Here is a 22,122-nt window from a genome sequence, read left to right on the forward strand (position 1 = left end):
ACCAAGTTCGAAAGTATAGGCAACAACTCTGAAGACATTAAGATTCATTATGATGCCCATTCTGGTCAACTATTATCTTCTTTTAAAGTCCTGTAATGTCTCCAATGTTTTGGTTTTATTCTTTACTGTTTTGTTCAATTTTACTATAACTGATGATATAGGCAATTCTTTTTAAGATAGCAAGAGGCAGTACGGTAACCATTGTTGATCACCTAGTATTTTGTTTTTACATTATCTATTATGTCCATCCTTTTGATTTGACTGACTCTGTTCTGTTAAGTCATATTTGGCTTTACTCTCTTCAAAAAAAAAAAAAAAGTAATAAGAACTGTGGGAGTAATAAAACCCAAAATGTATAATTGTCATTGTACAAAAGAAAGTAAAAGAAGGTGCTCTAAAGGATATAACTGCATATATATTTAAGTGTATAAGATAGATAACCATATTACTGAGTTTTGTTGGATCATTGAACAGAACTGTTTGCAGTCTCACTGTTTGAAAGTCCACTTTATATGCTTTAATCTTGTAACTTGAACAACTATTTCTAAGATAACAATATGTAATCTATTAACTAATGATTTCCTACTGTATGTTTTTTCTGAAATTCTGTATAACTTGTACCCTTTTTTTTTCTTTTTTTCCTTAAATAAAATTTAAAAAAAGAATATGCAATATACCAACTATTGCTAAATTCCTATCATTTTGGTTCGAAATCCTGTATTGCATTTGTTTGTTGTTGTTATCATTGTCATTTTGCTTTTTTTGTTTGCTTGATTTATATTTTTTCCTCTTTAAAATAAAATTTTTAAAAATTAAAAAATTTAAATTTAAAAAAACTCACTGAAATGTACCCAGTAGTGCTAACTCAATAAATCAGACTGAACAAACTAACACAAGGTTATGCTTTTTCTATAAAAAATGAAGATGTTAAATATAGGGGAAATTACATCTCAGTACTTTTCAGAATAAGTTCAGTTTGCTTTGACTTGAGACTTTATATTGTTGGAAATTGTATTTAGAAGTATTTTAATATATGAAAGAACTCGACAAACACGTAATGCAAATTGAGTAGTTTAAGGGGCTGGGGATTTAGCTCAGCGGCATAAGCACCTGCCTTGCAAGCAGGCAGTCGTGAGTTCGATCCCCAGTACTGGAAAAAAGAAAAAAAACAAAAAACAAACAAACAAACAAAAAAACCAAATTGAGTAGTTTGTAAAGAGAGGATCTGCAGTATTGCTTAAACCATATATTAGTATCTACAAAAAATGTATGTGGTAAAAAGCACTGAGAAATTTTGAATTAATTAATATTAAAGAAGTATTTCCTTTGAATATGTACAATATGCACTTCCATAACTCCAAAAAACAGTGATATGATTATGCTAATTAAATTAAATGTCCTTTAAGGTTGTCTTTTCTAATATTAAGACCTTTTAAGTTTTATTTTTAAACAAATGTACTCAAAGTTAAGTCCTTGACTATAAAGAATTATCAGGGTTATAAATTCCTAATAAAAAGGACTTGTATTCATCATGTCCATTGTACCACGTTCTATGTTGCGGTTTATTACATGATGAAACAGGAAACACTGACTGATTTGAATAAAAGTTTCTTCAGTATGGAAACAAACTTAAAAGTGAAAGTTGTACTAGTAGAACTTGTGGCATAAAATGCACTGTTCTTGCTATCTTTTCTAAAATGTGTTTGCAGCTGTACAGTGTGGCCATACATTTTCAGATCCCACTGTATGATTCAGAAAACACAAAAAGAAACCTACTTGGCTCAGTATCAAGGGACATGTTGTCTGAAGAAAATCTCATTATTCCAGGTTGCTCCAGCAGATGTGTTGGTGATCACAGTCCTGAGGTTTCTATACCACAGCTTTATCAGATCAGGACAGGTGGAGAGGAGTGCTGGTAATGACAGCAGCAGAAATGGCTTCCAACGTGTGTTACATAAGATAAAAATATCTTTTTTGAACATCAAAAATGTGTTTAATTCTGAAAAACTATTTTGGATATTCAATACTTAGAAACAGATGGAAGTGCTCTTCTCTTAAAATGTGCTTTGTCGGGGTATCTGGAGTGTTCTGCAATCACTAGAAAACCTAACAATGGTAGACGGCATCAGAATCCAGGATGAGTTGCACCTGTACATTTTCATATGGCGCTCTCATTCTTGCCTTTGGAAATGAATGCCAATAATTAACCCGTGCATGCATTTACGTTACATGACTGCAAATCGATGCGAGTTAATATTATCCCTATAAATGAAGTCCATTGTGGTCCAGGCTGTAGGATACTCAGCGATGAATATAAGAACAGCAGTGATAAACACACTAGAGGTAGTTGGAAATGCTTCAGGAGTAAATGCTAAGAAAACTTCACACTCACAAAACAAGAGAATTTAAAATAGAAAAGGTTACTTTGTGTCTTACTTGATGCTAGCACCTGCACTAGCGGACTAGCCACTTTTTTAAGTCTAAATTAATTCTGTCTTTTTCATGTATTCATCTAAATTACAATTTGAATGCTCAGAACCAGCAAGACTTTCTTTTTCCTAGTCAAAAGTATCTGTCAATTCATATGTCAGACAAAGATTTTGTAATGCTACATGCAAACAAAAACCAAAATAGCAAACTAAGATGCAGACACTGATGTCTACTCACACTGTACTTCACTCAGAGAAATCCCACAAGAAAATCAAGTTAGTAAATTTAAAGGAAATCCTTCAAAGAGTCTTCAACATAATATCAGGAAGAGCATCAGAACACAGAGGCTAACTTGTTCTACAATTCACTATGTCTTCTGCATGAAGACGCTACCTCAAAGGCACAGAAGCCTGAGGTGAAAGCAGAAATACATCGATTGCTGCCAACACTTTCATCCCGGACTTCATGGCCATGGACATCCAGGATGAAGGCAATAATATTTATTTCAATATGAAGTCTGAGTTCAGTGTTGCTGATGTGGACAATTTACCTAGAAATAAAGTTCTATAAAAGCTGTTAATTTCTGTAGTAACACTATTTTAAGTGTTAGTACTGTATTGCACAGTGAATTTAAAGGCATACATAGACACAAAAAACATATGTTAACAACTTTTCAATCCTATGACAAAATATGAAATCTACACTACTCAGATTTAACTAATGTTAATATTTTTCTCAAGAGCAAACAGAATATATCTTTATAAATATTGCTGAAGCTCCCTTTTCATAGCTTTCTCTAAACCACCTCCACTGGTTTTCTTCCCACATTTCCTAAAAAGTTGCTATTATTCTTGTATTTCTGTTTTTGATACACAAAATGGTTTGCAAATTATTTACATATGCAAACTCAAATACAAACACATGGATGTAAATGCAGACAGTTCTTTCTAACCTCTCTCCAGCACTTCAGGATATGAAAATTCCAACATAGTGCCCATTTGCTGCAGAAGGTTGGTAACAGGAGATGGGACCTGCGAAAAGGCTGAAGGAAATGATGAAATATAAAATCAAAGAGTAAAAATAAATGACAGATACAAATTGAAAAGTTGTTGTTGAAAGAAATAGAAGACAGTTGGAAGCAATAACTTTGAGTCAGTAGTTTCGGAAGCCACTAACGCAGGACCACAGGAAGTCTGGGATGTGGAAGAAGAGAACAGAATGCTTAACAGGGGATAATTATGGGCAGATGTCTATTCCTGGGGTTTGGAGAGGTTCTCTTTAAATTACCTAATTTTCTGGATAAAAATGATTTCTGCTGTTTCTAGTGCTGAAAAAAAGGAAGAACATCCTCTATCTAAAGACATCTAAAGGCCTCAGACAAACAAAGAGACAGTCTAGAAGGCAGAATAAGGGACAGATTGATAGAGAACTTTAAAATCACTGGGCCTGGTACTGCGCACCCTCAGCTAAGGCAGAAAGATCACCAGGAGTGCCAAGCCAGCCTGGGCTACGTGGTGAGTTCAAGGCAGCCTGTACTACACTGAGAAACCCTGTCTCAAAAAAACAAAACAACAACAACAACAACAACAAAAAAAAAAACTCAGTGAATGGCAGGAGAATGATTTATGTAGGATTAGTTTTGGCCTCATCTTTCCCAGACTAGGAGTCAGACTAGCTGCCAATACCAAAACGCCATGGCACTAACAAGCAGTAACAAAACAAAGCCACGTGAACCTATTCTCCCTGTACAAAGACCAAGAAGAGGTCACTACCAAGGCAGAATAATGACTCTGCTGCAGCTAAAGCTAGAGAAAAAGCACGGCATGCCCTACACTCACAAGTGAAGGCTAAGTGCGAATCTCCAGATGTCTGCCCTCTGTGACATGTGACAGAACTCTGTGGTGACAGTACTGAAAAAGGCCGGGAAGAAGTCTAGACTTGCATTCCAGCCTGCTGGACTCATCTCCAGGGTGTGAGTGGAGGACCAAACCAGAAGTTCCACCTTGACAAAGCACTGAGAGGAAGCCTTCCTCCGCCTCCTGAGGAGTGGTACTTGAAGAGTCATGGCTGCGGGAGACAGACATCTACCCCTGCCCAACCAGGGGATCCGCTGCAGCCTTGGCAGAGGTCAAAGGACAAACCTGGTGATATGCTGCTCCCTGTGCCAGCTCATGCAGCTTACTCTTTTGTTCATCTAGACACCTCAACAATAATCCACTGTTCAAGATGAAGGATTCCTTTAACTGCAAACAGGCAGGACTCTTCCAGTCTTTGCTGCCTGCACAGAGTCAGTGGCAAAGGTCTAGCAGGCCATCACAGACTGGTGTACTCTGTATATTCTTTTCAATTTTTCTATTTACTTTTGAATTCTGAGGAATCTACTTTTTGTGAAGGTCTGCTGTGCTGATAAAAATGTAATTTTACTACTTCTGTTCTCATGCAATTTCCAGAATTTCTATGTATTTGTGGCAAGAACTGGGGCAAGAACATTTGAATGAAAACAACAAATTTTAAACAGTAGTAATAAAACTATGTGGGCCCTACTGAGAAAATGGAGAGTGACACCGACCTTTTACAAACTTGACTTTCCCTGAGACATTGTCCCCCACTACTACCCTACTACACGGCAGCTTGCCACATTGAGTATTTAAACTTAAGGCATTTTCTAAACAGAGGACGCAGGGAGGTCTCTGACCTTCCCGTGAAGCAGGTCTATGAGGGAAGGAGAAAGGAATCCTTGTCTGCAGAAGTGGGTGGTCACAGAGAAAGAGACACCAACAGACCTTGCTAAGCACCCTTTCCACAATCTCTTAGCTCATTCCCTTTTGGTGTTACCTCGTTTTTCCATGGTAGCCACTCGTCATCAACCTAGTGTAAAAACATTTGGGTTTAATCGTGAATTTGATTCTTCATTTCCTCATGAAATCTCTGTGTCATGCGAGGTCAGTAGAAAAGAATTTGGGCGCTTTTCTCACTAAATCACCTTTTGTCAGCAAAGAATTCACACAGGTAGATGTTTCCTCTCTTGCTCTTTCACTTCTGAGAGCAATAACTGCATTGTAGATAAAGTTTAACACTTTAATTTGTTTCCTAACAACTTTTTACTGATGAAACATAGCAAGAGTTTTGTACTTTTAAAACTATCTAGTCACATTATTTAGCCATCATTAATTCATTCAACAAATATTTTTGGAACATTTACTTGAGTCCAGGAAAAGTAGTATCTAAGGAATACAATAAAGAGAAAAATTCCACTAGATTCCTGGTTATATGGAAAATATCAGATGTACAAGAAAATCATATAACATATGTAAATGTATAATTCCAAGCAAAGTTAGTAAGACACTTAATGTGAGATTGTTCTGAGGCTACATATTTATTGATTTTCAAAGCTTCTTTCCATGAGCAAAATAAATTCACAATGGCAATAGTATTTAGACTCAGAAAATGTATTCTTGTGAGGATATATGGCTTTCTTTGGCATTCCTCCCATATGCTATCATCTAAATAATAAATAGTTTGTAGTTTAGTTAAACTGCTGACTCTAGTGGATTAAAGAATCACAGCAATCCCATTTTTACAGACAGATGCAGAAATCTTTTGTGTTGAAACACTAAACTCCCCCAAATATAAATACTAATTATTTACTTGTCTGAATTATGCATAAATTAACTCAGGTTTGGTTCTGTGGTCTTCTCTTTTAGATTCAGATCTCCAAGACTACTATTGAATGTATATTAAAAATAGTTTGAAGCCTTCTGATAAAGAAACACACTTCCAGCGCAGTTTATACCGGGTGTAAACCCTATAGGAGCATCAATACAACTGACCAGGGAAGACACACATGCAGGTTAAATTTCTCTGAGCCAGCAACAAAGCAGATAGGTAAAGAAAGCACTGAATCATAAATGTTATGGTTCAATTTCTCAGTTGCTGACCAAAAGGAGAAGGCCGATGTAAATGGCTAAGAATGACTGAACTGTACTATCTACCAGTGACAGCAAAGGTATTTTCACATGATAGGAAAAAAGTCATTTGTTAACCCTATCTTATTTCCGTACTTATTATTTCTCACATGTAGCTATAAAATAAATAAATACTTCTATAATTCTGGTGATGGTAAAAAAATTCTATAATCCTTAATATATTTGATAAGTCATTGATGCCAGAAGCATCAAAACTTTTCATTTTCTTACTAAATGTTTTCTCAAAAGTCCATGAAAGATCAGCATTCCAGGCCTCTCTCACATGCTCACTCTCTTATTAAGTACCACAAAACATGGTATCTATTTCACCTCTGCATGAGCATTCAATAATTCTCTTCAATACTGATGAAATGTCTATATGTGAATGATCAAAATAATTCAAGAGACGTGATTCAAAGCACTTGTCAAACATAGCCTCAGAGTTGTGGAAACAAAGACTTCTATTTACTCAGATATTTAGCTAGAAAATATTTCTGATTTTTTAAAGATATATTCAGTAGAATCTTGGTAGCAAGCATAATTCTTTCCAGAATTACGATTATAATCCAAAGCTCTTGTATACCAAAATGAATCTCCACATAAGAAATAATGAAAAACTCAGATGATTCACAACCCTAAAATATTCATATAAAATGATTACAATATATAACAGGATAATAAAAAATGGAAAGAAAAACAAACAAATTAACCTGCTCCTATTATCAAAAACAGCTATTGCTGGTGTGAGGGTGACAAGCCTGAGAAGGGTCCCTGTGTAGGATGACTTACATTATCACTAACAGAATCACTGCTCTTTACTGGCTCAGTGGAATTTTCATACAACTTTAGTAAGGAACCTGTCCAGTGACACTTGCTCTTGCCTCCTTTTGAAGATTTTGGGGAAATGCAACATCACGTTGTTATCAAACAGATTCATAGCTCACACTGCTGCAGCCTTATCAGGTGGTGCTTTTCTACCAAATTTTGCAACTTCCCTACATTTTACATATCTAGCTAATATCATTTTAAGTGAAGGATTCCTCAACATTTTCTTTCACCTCCTCTGGTGATGAGATCTCCTCCACATCCTCTTACTTTTGAGAGATAATCTCCCACGATTCCACAGGGAGGAGGAAAAGAGAGAGTCCTTAACTCAGTTGTGATCACGTGTTGTCTGGCATCACGTACTACTCATATTGCAAGATATCACTGTTTTTCAAGTTAAAATTAAATTTACTAGAAATGTTTACTCCTCTAGCAGAACAAATTATTTGCAATCTAGGGTTTTACTGTATATATCTTGCAATTTTCTCTCTGCAATTTTCTCTCACAGATAGCCAAGCAAATTGTTCTTCAAACTGTCAAAAGTTTAGCTGGCTACTTTTTGATGAAACATGACCCAGAAACACTTTCCACTTCTCCACGGAGATGTTACAGATCACTGTCCACCTGTCAATAATGGTAAGATGCTTAATTGTTCCACCTGCATCTCAGCGGAAAAGCAAGTAAACTTCTATCTCAACCAAGCTTTTTAAAGCAATTTAAAACTTAAAGCATTATGATACAATATCAAAGTCACATAAAAGAAAATAGTGAATATTAAATGTTTCAAAAGTATAATTAATCTATTAATAATTGTGTAAATCTTTGTTTTATGAACACTGTAGGAGTGAAGAAAAATCAACTAAAATTTTTAATATACATTTTTAAATTTGTAAAATGTATCTTGAATCATAAAATACTTTAAATAGACCTAGAGTCATAAATCTATTAATGATGGATTTATAAAACTTTAATAGACTAGGTAAATGAAATTTTTAAGAAAAGATAATTGATAAATTTTAACGCCTTACATTACTTTTTAAAGACACTATAACAGTCAAAACAGGATGTCTCAAACAGCTTATTTTCAAAACAGATTTTTAAAAATCTAATCAAAAATTATACTTTCTCTTTAAACAAAACCAGGCAATGCTTATAACAACCCAATTCTCTTCAGGTGGAGAGAGAAAATTTCAAGTATTTGAAGAGACAGTGATAGGTTCATTGAGGAATCCATGAATGATATGACATGGAGCTCACAAGGCAATGATTTAATCACCCACTGCCCTATGGGAAGTCTGAAGTGGTAACTATATAAAGATCTGTTTTTTATTAGTAGGATTTTGTTTGCGATACACTGGAACTGCCTTCATCTTGGGGAATTAGCATGCATGCCTATTGCATCTTGAATGTTTTACCCCTCCCATTCCCTCCTTTGCCAGACCTCCTCCTTATCTCCAGAGTTCACTTCCACGTCTCCTACCATTTCTCTTTAATTTGCTGTTTAAATTATATTCAACTTGGAGTTCTCATATAGGAAAACCGTATGATACGTACCATCTGTGTCTGATTTATTTCACACAGCATTATGGACTTAAGATGCATCAATTTCCCTACAAATTGCTCAAGTAAATTCTTTATCATTGATCAGTGTTCTGTTGTGTATATAAATCACATTTTCTTTATCTATTGAGGACAAATAAGACACTTCTATAATTTAGCTATTGTGATAAACATAGGTACACAAGTATCATTGTAATTAAAGTTATTAACTATCAGAAAGCCAGAAGTAGTACAACTGGGTCAAAGAGAATTTCTATTTTTAGTTCTTTGAGGACTCTCAGTGCTGATTTCCTTAGTGGTTGTATTAGTTTACATTCCCATCAAAATATGAGTTCCTTTTTCTCCACCACCTGACTTGCATTTGTTGCTTTTTGAGTCCTTGATGATAGTCATTCTTACTGGAGTAAGATCAAATCTCAGTGTTGTTTTGATTTGTTTTTACTCTAATAGCCAAAGCTGCTAAACATTTTTTTAAATGAACTTATTGACCATTTGTGCTTCTTTTGACATGTGTCTATTCATTTCACTTACCTATTTTTATTAGGTTTTTATTTTGAAGATCTAATTTTTTAGTTCTTTGCGTATTCTAGGCATTAGTCCTCTGAGGAGCACCTGGGAAAACTTTTTTTTTTCCATTGTGTCAGTATCTCTTTGCACTGTTGGTGGTTTCCTTTGTTGTGCAGAAGCTTTTTGACTTGATATAATCATATTAGTTCATTCCTGATATTATTTCTTGTGCAATTCGTGTTATGCTCAGAATTTTATTTATTGTATGTTCCAATAGACACAGTGTTTCTGCCTTCATATCTAGGTCTTTTATTCTTGCATTAATGCTAATAAGTGGTGAGAAATATGGGTTTAGGTTCAGTCTTCAGCACATGGGCAACGATTTTCCCAGCATCACTTATTAAAGAGGCTATTTCTCCAGTGTGTGTTTTTGGCCCCCTTTTCAAATGGCTGAAAGAGCAAGGGGTTGTTTCTGCATGTTCAGTTTTTTTCCTTGGTCTACAGTCCTGCTGCTGTGCCAGGGAAGATCTGCTAATAATCAACATTGATCTTTTATCTCAAGAATTTCATTCAGTAATAAGTCATAATGGTAAGTATGACATTTTGAGGCGTATCTTCTTGCTGTTGTTGTTGTACTGTTTTGTGTGTTTTATTTTTGAGACAGCATTTTGCTACATAGTTCAAGCTTGCCTTGAAATCATAATGTAACCCAAGCTGACCTCAAACTTGCCTCAGCATCTAGGGCGGCTTCAGTTTGCCCATAGTTTAGTTTGAGACATATATCTTAATGTGCAAATTGGTCATTTTCTGTTTTAGGGGCATTAAGCATATAGTAGGCAAGTAGGGTTCAGTAAAATTTCATGACTGCCTCTCTTGTCTCTTACCCCACTTCTATACATACGCTCACTCTGACACACTTCCAGACCTGGGCCCCATTTCCAAACCTATTAGAAGCTTTGAGGATTGAATTTCTTCTGATAGCATCAGGAAAACTTCTACTATGAACTTTCTATGTGATAAAAGAAGATTAGGAGTTCAATCCTATATCTATTTTGAGACTAAAAGGCTGAAAGTATTATCTAGGGAAACAATAAAATCAATGATAATACTCAGAGCCATATACAGACAAACAAAAACAGTAAGACAATATTACATACATTTTCGTCATTCATAATTGGGCACTGCATAATTTTTCTTTCAAAAATTTGGAAATGATCAATAATTCAAAAATTAAACTGGGCATTATGACCATTTTAATTTGAAGGAAGACAGGAAATTTCAGAGATTATCTTCAAACATTCCTGTCAGTTTTTCTCCTTTTCAAGGAAAATACCTCTCAATCTCTTTAGAAATCAAATATAAACTAAAAATAGAACATTTTAAAAAGTATGCCAGATGTATCATATCCAGAGCTTTTCTCACCCTGGGGTATTTGCCAACTCCCACTCATCATAGCCCAAGTATTTTTAGCACTTCAAAGTTTCTGACTTACTGCTTGCACAGCTGGCAGCTAAAAATACTTACACTGTATAATGTCACTTTATAAGTAAGGGATTGTTCTTCCACTTATCATTAATTCCAAAATCCTTTCATAATTAGAGCTCAGGTGGATCAGAAGAGAAATGGTTAGGCCTACAGGTTTACATTCTAAACAGAAATAAAGTCAGAGGTCGATAATTTCAGAACAGACCAGGGACTTTAAAATCTTGAAAGATACAGAAAATTAACAATTCTACAGGACAGAAGAGACTGGTGGAATGTTTCTCTGTGGCAGCTAACTCTTCAAAATAATTCTGATGATGAAGCTGTCTACTGTAGCCAAAGTGGACTGGTCCATTGGATGATACCAACAGAGTTAGGTAGGAGACACTGGTGAGAGAGTCTTGAGAAGGCCAAGGTTTCAGGAAGAAAACATAAGCCTTTGGAAGGCTGAACCACAAAACAACTCAGCTATGAGAAAAATTAAGCATATGCAATCAATTACATGTAGAGTAATGAACAACAAGGTAGGAGTCCAGTTTCTGCTGTCAAAGGTGAGAGTGTAATGAAGAAACACCTGTGAATCAGCAGAGCAGCTAATACAGACAGAAGTGGTCCAAAGAGAACTCATGATCAAATAGAAGAAATGATCAAAAATCAATTTACTCAATTGGGAAAAATATCAGACATTAGTAACTGAAAATCTCGACAGCTATGGAATGGAGAGAAGAAAGAGAAAGCAAGAGAGAAACTGTGCATGTGACACGAATGAAATGTGTTCTATCACTAGTCTTGTCTCAAGGACAGAGTGAGGTGATTTTCAGTCTGTTCATACAATAAGAAATACATCCTGGAGGACCAAAGCAATTCTATGCACATGCTTCAATTATAACGAAAAGAAAGCACTGAATAAAAATGTCTCTCCATTTAAAACATAATATTGTTTACTAACTCAAGGACTAACCACTTTTTCTTTCACTAAGATGTCTGTTTTTCTCAGAAATACATCTATTATCCCAAATCCTTTTTTAAAAAGTCTCCATTTCTGTGTATAATTTAATTAAAGTAGTCGCCAACATTTTATTTCAAAACACTACTTCTATGACTTTTTAATATGGCAGTTTGAAAGTCTGCTTTGTGGTGCATCACATCCGTATTATAAATTCTAAAAGCTCTAACACTACATATCTGTCAAATTTTTCATGATTGGGGCACCTGGGAATACAGGAACATTTCCAACAAGATCTTGCAGGACCCAGTTCCTCTTCACTAAGTCCCCAAAAAATATGAGCTGCCACTCACATTTTAATTCTTTTGAGCAGATATGTACTTGGGCAACGAGCTGCGAAGCAGCTGCTTCTTTAGGCTATTGTCCTGGCAGACATCTAGCTGTGATCTGCAATTTACTAGAACCTAACACCTAAGAATAAAGCAGCATGATTTCAAAAGTGAGATCAAAGACACAAAAACATTAGCAAAAAATAAATAAATAAAAATTATATGTAAATGCAAATTGATGTTATCTCAGATTGATAACATCTGAGATGTTATCAACATCAGTTGATTCTGAAGCTGAAATTAAGAAAATTACCTAATAGTTAATATCATATATACTTCAATATTGAAAGGAGAAAGACATTTAAAATGCTAGCAAAGAAAAGTGGAGATGATAATACTCTCTTCCTGCTTCTATTCAGGGCTATAGAGAAATTATATGGTGTGGACAGTTCCTTCGATTTTATATAAAAGAACAGCATAGAATTAAACACACCTGCCTAGGTACTAGGGCTATTCGAGACAAATCCCAAGTGGCTCCACCCTTCTCCTCAAGCTGTCCCTGCATGAAAAGTCTTGCCAGGTACTTCAGCTTTATGTCTGTAAGGTAGTCATGAATTGTAGGTGTTCACATATTGCTATAGTCACAGTATCTCCTAGCTTGATGACATGGCCTACCAGGTTTTGTTTTTTGTGTGCAGCCTAGCAAATCTATTTCTTTCAGTGGCCCTATTGCAGATGAGAAGGCAAGTTCCCTGTTATCTTGGCTAGGTATTGCACCATGTCTCTCATTCTACTGTAACTCACGGGGATCATGCCATGATTGGGAAGATTACCCAGCATCTAACCCGCTAGGTGGCAGGGTATCAGCTGCTATTAAGGTGATAATTTAGATATTTCTATGTATTGGGCTTTCACATCTGCCATGTTTATCTTCCTTTTGAATCAGGGTCCTTCCACCCAAACCCTGACTATACTCAGCGAAATTACCCCAGCCTTTTATTCTACACACTCATCAGCATATCTGCTCCTGCTGGGTGAGCTTTGCAGCCAGCTAGGTTTCCTTAGCATCTCGGAAAAGGACATCAGCAATAGCTTTTTCTCTTTGCTATCATCCTTGGTTTTTCATATCCTAGTATCTCTTGTGTATGAGTTATTTTAAATTACAATGGAGGTAGTTATAGATTCAAATACAGATTGCTTTCAGAATGTTCATTTCAAAATACCAATGAGTCAAAACTTTAGTCATTATATTGCATCCTTGAATTATTATAAATTTATCAAAACATTTAATCCTTGTAGAAACCAAATGGCACTTAGAAAGGGATGTTGAATGAGATTCTGGCTACATTGCTAATATCTAGACCAACAGTAACACACTGATCATTGTATTCTAGTCTTCCTGGAATCAATGCTAGCCTCAAGTGCCAGTGATAGCCCTGTAACAGCAAGGAGCCACAGGTATGTCACTGTCACAGAAAGCTGAGATTTGGATTCACACCAACAGAGAAGAACCACATCATGATTTTATGTATATATAAAATATTTATTAGAAAGCAAAGAGTCTTTGTCTCCAAAGTACCACATACCTTTGTTAAATATATCAGAAATTTGCCATTTAGAAAAGTTGATTTTAGTTACTTGGCCTCAGTAAATGCAGCTTTGATTATATAGTATGTTTTTTTTTTTTAAATTGGGAGTAGTCATTATAGATTTTTTCACTTATTCAAAGAACAGCTAAACTACAAGATAACTTTAGAAGTGACACATGTGAATCTAAAGTTTTTTTTTTAATAAAAGTCACCAATAAGCAGATTTTAACACAGGAAAGAACATGTTTTCTTAGCCCACTGACAGGAAATCATTATCAAGAATTTGTATGGCGTATACCAGCAAAGCAGCACTTCAGGCAGCTGATGTACAAACTCAGAAATGAGAACTCGCTTTCAGATCTCTTTATGCTGAGTCAATTCATGTCCCCACACACCATAACAGAAAGTCTAACTCTATTTTATCTTTATTTCCAGATGCCAGTAGAACGAGATCCTAATATGCTGAAGCCTGTAATTAAATACGAATGTGAAATAATGACACACAGGAATGACAGCATATAAAGTATTTACCAGTTGCTTTATCCTCAAGAAATGTTGCCTGTTAGTAGAACTGGATATGGTTTAAAATCATAAAATGTATGTCCTTGGTTGATATTAAGTGATGTTTCTTCCAAATATCAAGATATGCAATGGATAATTTGCATCTATTAGGATACCAAACAGTATACTGAATTCTTGTTTCCCTCAAAATAATAACAAAACTTTAAAGGTAAGATTGACTTGTGACCTTTTAAGTAACTCATTATTCCTACACAAATCAAAATTACATATTATATTGACTACTGTCATACCGATGGTCATAAAGAGCATATTTTGTAGACTTTACAATATACTTATCCAAGAACAAATCAGAAAAAAAAAATAAGACTATGCCTATAATTAGTTTTACAGCTCTAAATCTAAAACTTCCCTCAAGTTTTCTGTGTTCAGAAAGTGACAGGATGGTGTGGGGGGCGCTATACTCATTATTGAATTAATGCATAGGTGATTCCTGTGTATGTAAGAGGTGGGGCCTGGTTGGAGGTAAGTCGTAGGAGTCACCTTGACAAGGTATATTATTGTCCTGGTTCCTCCCTTTTCCCTCTCACTGCTTCCTGGCTGCCATGGATTGAGCCCTATTCTGCCACGGCCTTGCACCATGTCATTTATGGCCAGATGAGCAAGACTGTGAACTGAACCGTCTGAAAACATAAGCCAAAATAGACCTCTTTTCCTTTACATGGAAGGTGTTGGGTATTTTGTGCCAGCTATGTGAAAAGGGTCAGTAATACTGGCTTTTAATTACAATTAAAACAAATGTTAGTGCTGGGGATATGGCTCAGCAACACAGTGCCTGCCTGGCAAGCACTGTTTGAGGTAGTAAGATCAATTCCTGGTACACAAAAATAAATAAATAAAATAAATGCTAGTATTTATAGAGTGTGACAAGAAGTTTTGTACATAATTTTATAAATATATATCCGTGTGAACTATACAAACTTTTTAAGTAATGGAGTTTTATTATAATAAATTTAGAAATGCAACAATATATAGTAAGTTCCCAACTTATGAACAAGTTTTGTTCCTGGAGAATACTCTGCCAAAGTGAATCTCATATAGTACCCCGTGAGTATTAGACAGTACACCTGTGAAAGTTCATACCTGAAATGTTCATAAGTTGGAGACTTATTGTATTAAACATTAATCTACAAAAATTAAAATGGCAATGCCACATTTAATTTAAAATTGTCAGTTCAAGTGACTACAAAATAAATTTAAATGTTCAGGTGAAACCTTCTAAATTATATCAAATTATATCTAATTATAAATGATAGTCCTTAATGACAACTGTTGATAAATCATTGTAATGGTTAAAGGTGATATTAATAAAATGAGCATAAATGTCTATTTCACATTTTATGTTGAACAATAATAAATAGTAAGAGGATGGAAATAATAGGTTGTAAAAATTCTAAACCATGTTGACCCTGAGACTCTCATAATCTTTTGCCGTTTCTTTCTCACTGTAGACTGCTCACAGAAAAAGCCAACTAAAGATGCACCCTGAGATAGTCATAAGAATCAACTTTGAATAAAATGCATTTTCTTTGAGAATGTTTTGTATTTTTCCAGTAACCCACACACCTTACAAAAAGAACTCTTCACAGGAAAGCAGTTAGTTGAATGGAAGTTAACAGAACAAATTTTAAACTTTTGTTGCATTTAAAATAAAGCCTCATTTCCAAATTATAACCTCTCTCTCTCCTCATGACATGTTGGTTCCTAGACTTATGCCTTTTACCCTGGGAAAGTCATCATTGTTGGCAGCTAGCACACATCTAGTTTTCTATTCATTACTGAGAACACTTACAAGAATTAAACAAGGCAGGTTAAGTGTGTCTCATCTTCCAGCAAACACATCAGCAACCAGACTCCCAGAAGATAAATATTTGTAAGTGGCATTTGCTAGTATGAGCTTTAATCCATAAAATTCTTTGAGTAAGTATTCCATAGTTGGGAGATTCTGCATTTCTTCAAGGAAACAAACCTAGTGTATATGTATTTATGGGACACATCTCCCTACAAGTGTGACATGAGCTATGCAATTATTTGTGTATAAAGTAGAGACATTTCATAATCTAAAATGTCCCTGTGGAGAGAAGTAACCCATGCACTTTACAGAGAGAACTCTTTTATGTATGGTGCTGGGCCAGAGTTGCTTGTAAGGCAAGAAGGAAGGATCCTGGAAGCCACTGGAATCCTTGAGCCACTTTCTGAGCCCAAGAAACCTTAATACAAGGCTTCCCTGTGCTGTGCTTTCTCTCTTCCTCCTCCTGCCTCTACTCCTCTAATCCCCGCTCTCTCTCTCTATTCTCGCCTTACACTATCCATCCCTGAGATTCAAGGCCCACCTTTTTACAATTTCCCCATCTTTCTACCTCACATTCATTCTCTTCTAACATCTTACGATATACCATTCATTCACCTATGCACATATTTGTTGAACATTTTAAGTAGACATTTAATTATCTGAGAATAATTAAAGTAAAAACAAGTGCTGTTCTGTTTGCTAGAGCTTTATAACCTAAAGATATGGAATGTTAATATTTGCATGATGATCCAAACCAACAGAAAATGGTGTTACAATCAGTGGCAGGAGTAGTGCATTAATCATCTTTCTGTTCCTGGGACAACAACAAATTGATACCTATTCCTCCAGTTTAAAGGAAGGCAGGAGGATCATTTTGGCTTCAGAGGTTTCAGTCCATGGCTACATGGTTCCACGGCAGAAACTTCATGGAGAAGGGCCTGACTGGAGAGCTGCTTACTTCATGGCATCTCATAGAACAGAGAAAGGGTCAGGAAAGAAAGGGGCCAGGGCCCACAGTTAGCCCACCATGACCCACCTACATAGCCAGAAGTGTTGTTATATTTCATCTTTAATAATCTCAATCTCCTATTGATTTCTTTTAAATTTTAATTTTCCAAGATTTTTTATTGCAGCCTCTTCCCACTGCATGCAACATTTGCATTCAGGTTCTCTGGATTTAGATATGATGGATTTTTCTGAAGCCTGAGGTTCTATTTTATTTTGTCACACCACTCAAGAGTATAAGGATGAGGCAAATTGAAGAGAAAATGTAAATGACTAAATAAGCCGCATTTCAAATCTTTTTGATTAGTCCAGCATACTTATGGGAGAAATCATATACTAATATTGTCACTTATTTTACATGTATTTTAAAACATACTTTGCTCATTAAGCTCTTTAGAAAAACTGATATAAGCAAAATTAATTCTTAAAATTTCTTAGGTGAGTGTTTTCTGTACACAATATAAAGGACTATATTCATATACTTATTTGGAAATGTACAGCAAGACATGCACATGAGGGTGATTTTTTTTTCAGGGAATCAAACTCAGAACCTTGCACTTGCCAGGCAGGTGCTTATGTCACTAAGCTACATTCCCACACCAAATGAGGATGATTTTGAAAAGTAATTCTGTATCTTCAGTATCCTGGTCTCTGGAACCCTCAGCTGGGAAGGGGATTAACTTTTCCAGTCATTTCCCCATGCACTGTAGAAACTTTAACAGATAGAGAGACACTCATTGGCCATGGAAACCTCAGAGGTGTTCCGACCAGTGGTGCAACACACTGCCGGCCTCAGGCTCAGCTGGGTTGGTAACTGTCATCATCCTGCAGTGCTGCAGAGGTGCAATGACTTCTGGAACAGTAAAAAGTCTTCAGGATAATCACATAAAAGCTCCCAAGGGACACAGGCCATCTGCTTCTATGCCTCATATCATCATGAATTCTTTGTCTTAACAAGGAAAAGAATTTACTTTTATTTAAAGCAGAACACCAAAGATACATTTTTTTGCAGTATGGAACAAACTCTTTTTAAGAATAACCACAACACATACACTCTCAATTTTCTTAAATTAGACTCCACGCCTTCTAGTTCCTACTGGAGCACTGGCCCTGTCAACATGACTCTAAAAATCCTCATTTTGGGAAATATCTGGAATTTTTATACTCTGAAGAAAGATCCAGAAACAGCTTGTTTGTTTATTTATTTATCTTTTTACAACTTCTTGTTTGGTTGGTTGGTGCTGTATAAACACATCCACAGGCAGAACAGATGCTCATGGAAATGGCTGTCTGCTTGTGAGGCCAGCGAGGTTAAGGAAACAGATTTGCCAGTTTGTTTACCTCTAGGATTAAAAAATAATCAAACCAGAAGGCACAACCAAATAGATACATTGCAAATAATGCATTTTCTGAGTTGTCTTATTTAAAAACAGAGTTTTATTAAAAAGAAGTAAATGAAACAAAAAAGATAGCCAATTTGTTATATCCAATTGGCTTACTGTGTATACAGTTTATATGAAAAATCAGTAGACAAAAAAATTTCAAAGTGTTTTTACATATTCTGTTGTCAGAATCTACTCTCTGGATTCTTATTTTTGAAAAAGATAATTTATTTTGAATAGCTTAAGCTTATATGACTTTAGCTTCTCTTCTCCAACTTTTCTAGCATGTAAAGAACAATATGATTTATGTTAAATAAAAGAATTTTGCATGCAAAAAAGAAGTGTAATGTAATTTTTAATTCTATAATATTGAAGGGAAGAACTACATATTTTTTTCAGAATGTAAGATTACACATTATCTCCCTGTTAATTTGTAGTTTTCTTCTCACTAGACCTCTCAGAGAAATTTTACCATACTTCATAGTTTTAAAATTATGGTTTTTCCTCTAATACCTAGAGTGAAAAACTGACTTTGTCTCTTATTGGCATTGTTACCTTAAAAATAGTCAAATCTAGGTTCATCTTCCACACCAGCATGTTTTTAACAATATGCTTGCTTTATTTCCCTGCTTTATTTTAATTGTAACATATTTCTGTTTTCCTTAGATTTCTTTACATTCTTAATGTCTTCTTGTAGTTGAAATAGTCTCATGATCTGTCTTGTATATTTTTTAACAGTGTAGAGATAAATGCATAGCTACACAAATTCATTTACTGCCAAGGTATTGGATACAGCACCTGTAAACCATCAGTTGATCTGTTGACACCAAGAACTGCAGTTCAGATTACTTGTCACTCGGCCACAGAAAATGCTGTCCTTTGCACAAATCAGAAATAAGTGAGATGCCACATCTACCTTAAAAGTCACACCACGAAGCTTAGAAATATTTATAGTGACACTATTCTCTAGCATGATCCTGGTTTTACAAAATTAAGGCTAAAAAACAAGAAGCCAATTTCTTTTTAATAATGCTACAATATTATATAGAGTATGCTTTCTAAACTACCAGGTATTTATTAAGGAAGGTGATTTATGATTATCTTTGAAAACAGTTCTATATTTAAAAAAATTAAAAACTGATGTGCTACAATCCATGATCTTGGTTAGCTGTATTTTAGTGTTGAGAAAAAATGCTATCACTTCTTCTTCTTGAGTTGTATATATTAAAGTTTCTCATTCTGCATCAGTCAAGCCATCCTCACACCCTCCTAAGAAACAGGCTTCAGGCTCTCAGATGTTTTCTCTTTTAAACTGCTTTGGAAGATAGACTGTCCCCTCTGCTGGGTTATGTACTTAACACTTGTCTGAGTACAAATGCAACCACTTTTCTTCTCTACTGAACTGCGTAAAGACTAAGATAGAGGAGGTCATGACTGACATTTAGAATCTTGCCTGTCTCACAACTTAGGCTGTTAATCAAAATTATTACCCTAGGGAAATCTGTTGCTTTTGCAGGGTAAATAATGCTCTGATAGCAGTGTATCTGGATTACATATTCTCAGTCAGCACAGGACCAGATCAACATGGCCACAGAAAACAGATCATGGTAAAACTACTTTAACTCCGTTAACAAATCTGCATCCAAGAATGTAGCTGCAGGCCAATATAACAAGTCTTAAAACTCATTCTTTTTCCCAGATATTCATTTATAATAATCCTAAATTTTGTTTGAATGGAGAATGCTTCCTTTGAAAGGGACCATGTATAAGTTACAATATTTTACTGTCTTAATGTATTGACTATCACCACTACTTTATTTCATATACAACATGTTTCTTCAGTTACCAAGTGAGCCTTGACTTCCCTTTTCCGAGGTGTTGCAAACTTTTTTCGATTTGAATATGAACATTTTACATTACCCAATTACTGAATCCAAATTATTAGGAAAACTTATCTTCATTATACTCCTTTGTGAACATATATGGCATAAGGCACAAAAGTTACATGAATAAGCTTCTCTCCAACGCATGCCAAGCACAGAAAGAAGAAGCTTGATACATGGGCTGTGACCATGCACCCGTAGGTACACATGGATCTCTAAAATGAAATGCAACATATTCAAAAATAACTAATATGAAAGAGGTCTGAAAGCTGAGCCCCAATAAAATGCTACTTTAATTTGATTTCCTGACTCAAATAAACTAAAAAGTATCTGCCAATCCTTTTGTTTGCCTTGTGCTGATGCAGCCTACATGTTCCCTTGATGTGTTTCTACTGGTTTCTACTCTGTGTAAGAAATACAACCCAGAGAACCTGCAGCAAACTCACACGTGCACACCTCCACATTCACTGGAAATGCTTCTTCACTTTAGGTCAGAATGGGTAACAGTCGCCTACCGCCTAGGTCTGGGACACTTAGTGCCATGGAACATTTTGTTGAAATAAAAGTTCATTTTAATTCTTTAAGATGTGTTCAACAAGTCTACCTCCTATTCTGGAAACTAATATATAAACTATGAGAATGACACCATTAGACACATTAACTTCTGAATATGTGGAAACAGGAATGACAAAGTAGAATTCACTTTCCGTGAGATTTCAAACCATATTGTATGAATTTATTGTACTGTACTACAAACATTTTACGCAAGTGTTTAAAAGTGAAGTAAGATTCAAGTGGAAAAGGATACATTTCTCAAATGAGCCCAAAGGACAGAATAACTCATGTTATAAATTGTGAAAATTAACATAACATATGACTCTCAAAGGAATCAGTCACTTACACAATTAAATTTTGACTAGAGAGTGAGACCTAACATCTGCTAAACATTACTGAGCTAAAAACTACAAATGTAATAGTTTGTGTAATTCAAATAGTGCCAATATTTCTAATACTTGATATTTATTTAAAGGCACAAGATAATGGACTCTTGTGTTTCTTGAAAAAGATTTATTGAACTATGAAAACTGGAGCTGAGATTTATTAATTGCTTATCTTGTCCTTTTTGTACCATATTACCACTGTTGCTGATGGTTAATCTTGATGAGTTTCAAAATGCTCTCAGTAAAGAGAAATTCTATTATCTTTCCATGGGAGATCATTCCCTTTTATTGCTAAGTTTCATTACCTAGGTAGTTTTTGCTAATAATAATGCTCACATATTTCTTATTTTAATTTATTTTTATTACTTCTGTATAAACCTCAGTGCTTTTTTTTTCCTCAAGTAGTCCTTTCTTCTCTTTCACATACTAATTTTGAATTCTCTGACTCATTTCCTGACCTATGTATATAATGCAAACAATTATCATCTTAAAATTTTCACTGAATTTTCTTCAGTTGACACATAATTTTTTCTGATTAAGAAACAGTGGCATTGGGTTTTAGCAGCAAAATCAGTAAGATCGTGTGACAGTGAATATCCATCCCCTTCCTTATATTTTAACATGAAAATTTTGTACATAGCCATTACACTTAGCTGGGAAATCTTGGTGTAATTTGTAAGAGTCTTAGACAATATAATCATCATTTGAACTCTAAAAATAGTTGAAAGTATACAAGTGTTTTATAATAAATAGATGACTCTAAGAACAGGATCTTGATCTGGGGATTAAAAAGATACACTTTAAAAGTGCAAGTTGTTGAATAACTGTTATTTCCTCAGGAATCAAATAGTATACCAACAACTTGTACAACTTTAGGTTATCTATAATAGAACCAATCAACTGTGTA

The 22,122-nt window shown here is 35.1% G+C and overlaps 1 protein-coding gene and 1 pseudogene across 1 annotated transcript in view; one reads left to right on the top strand and one right to left on the bottom strand.

Moving 5' to 3' along the window:
• Znf804b (zinc finger protein 804B) overlaps positions 1–22,122 on the bottom strand; it is a 516,344-nt gene that overhangs the window by 345,089 nt on the left and 149,133 nt on the right. The window lies entirely within an intron of this gene.
• Positions 1–22,122, top strand: part of LOC106028784 (uncharacterized) — a 208,886-nt pseudogene that overhangs the window by 120,263 nt on the left and 66,501 nt on the right.

The sequence above is a fragment of the Cavia porcellus genome, unplaced genomic scaffold (assembly GCF_034190915.1).
Source record: "Cavia porcellus strain 051 isolate PalLab524CR breed Dunkin Hartley unplaced genomic scaffold, mCavPor4.1 scaffold_2, whole genome shotgun sequence".
Taxonomy (NCBI): domain Eukaryota; kingdom Metazoa; phylum Chordata; class Mammalia; order Rodentia; family Caviidae; genus Cavia; species Cavia porcellus.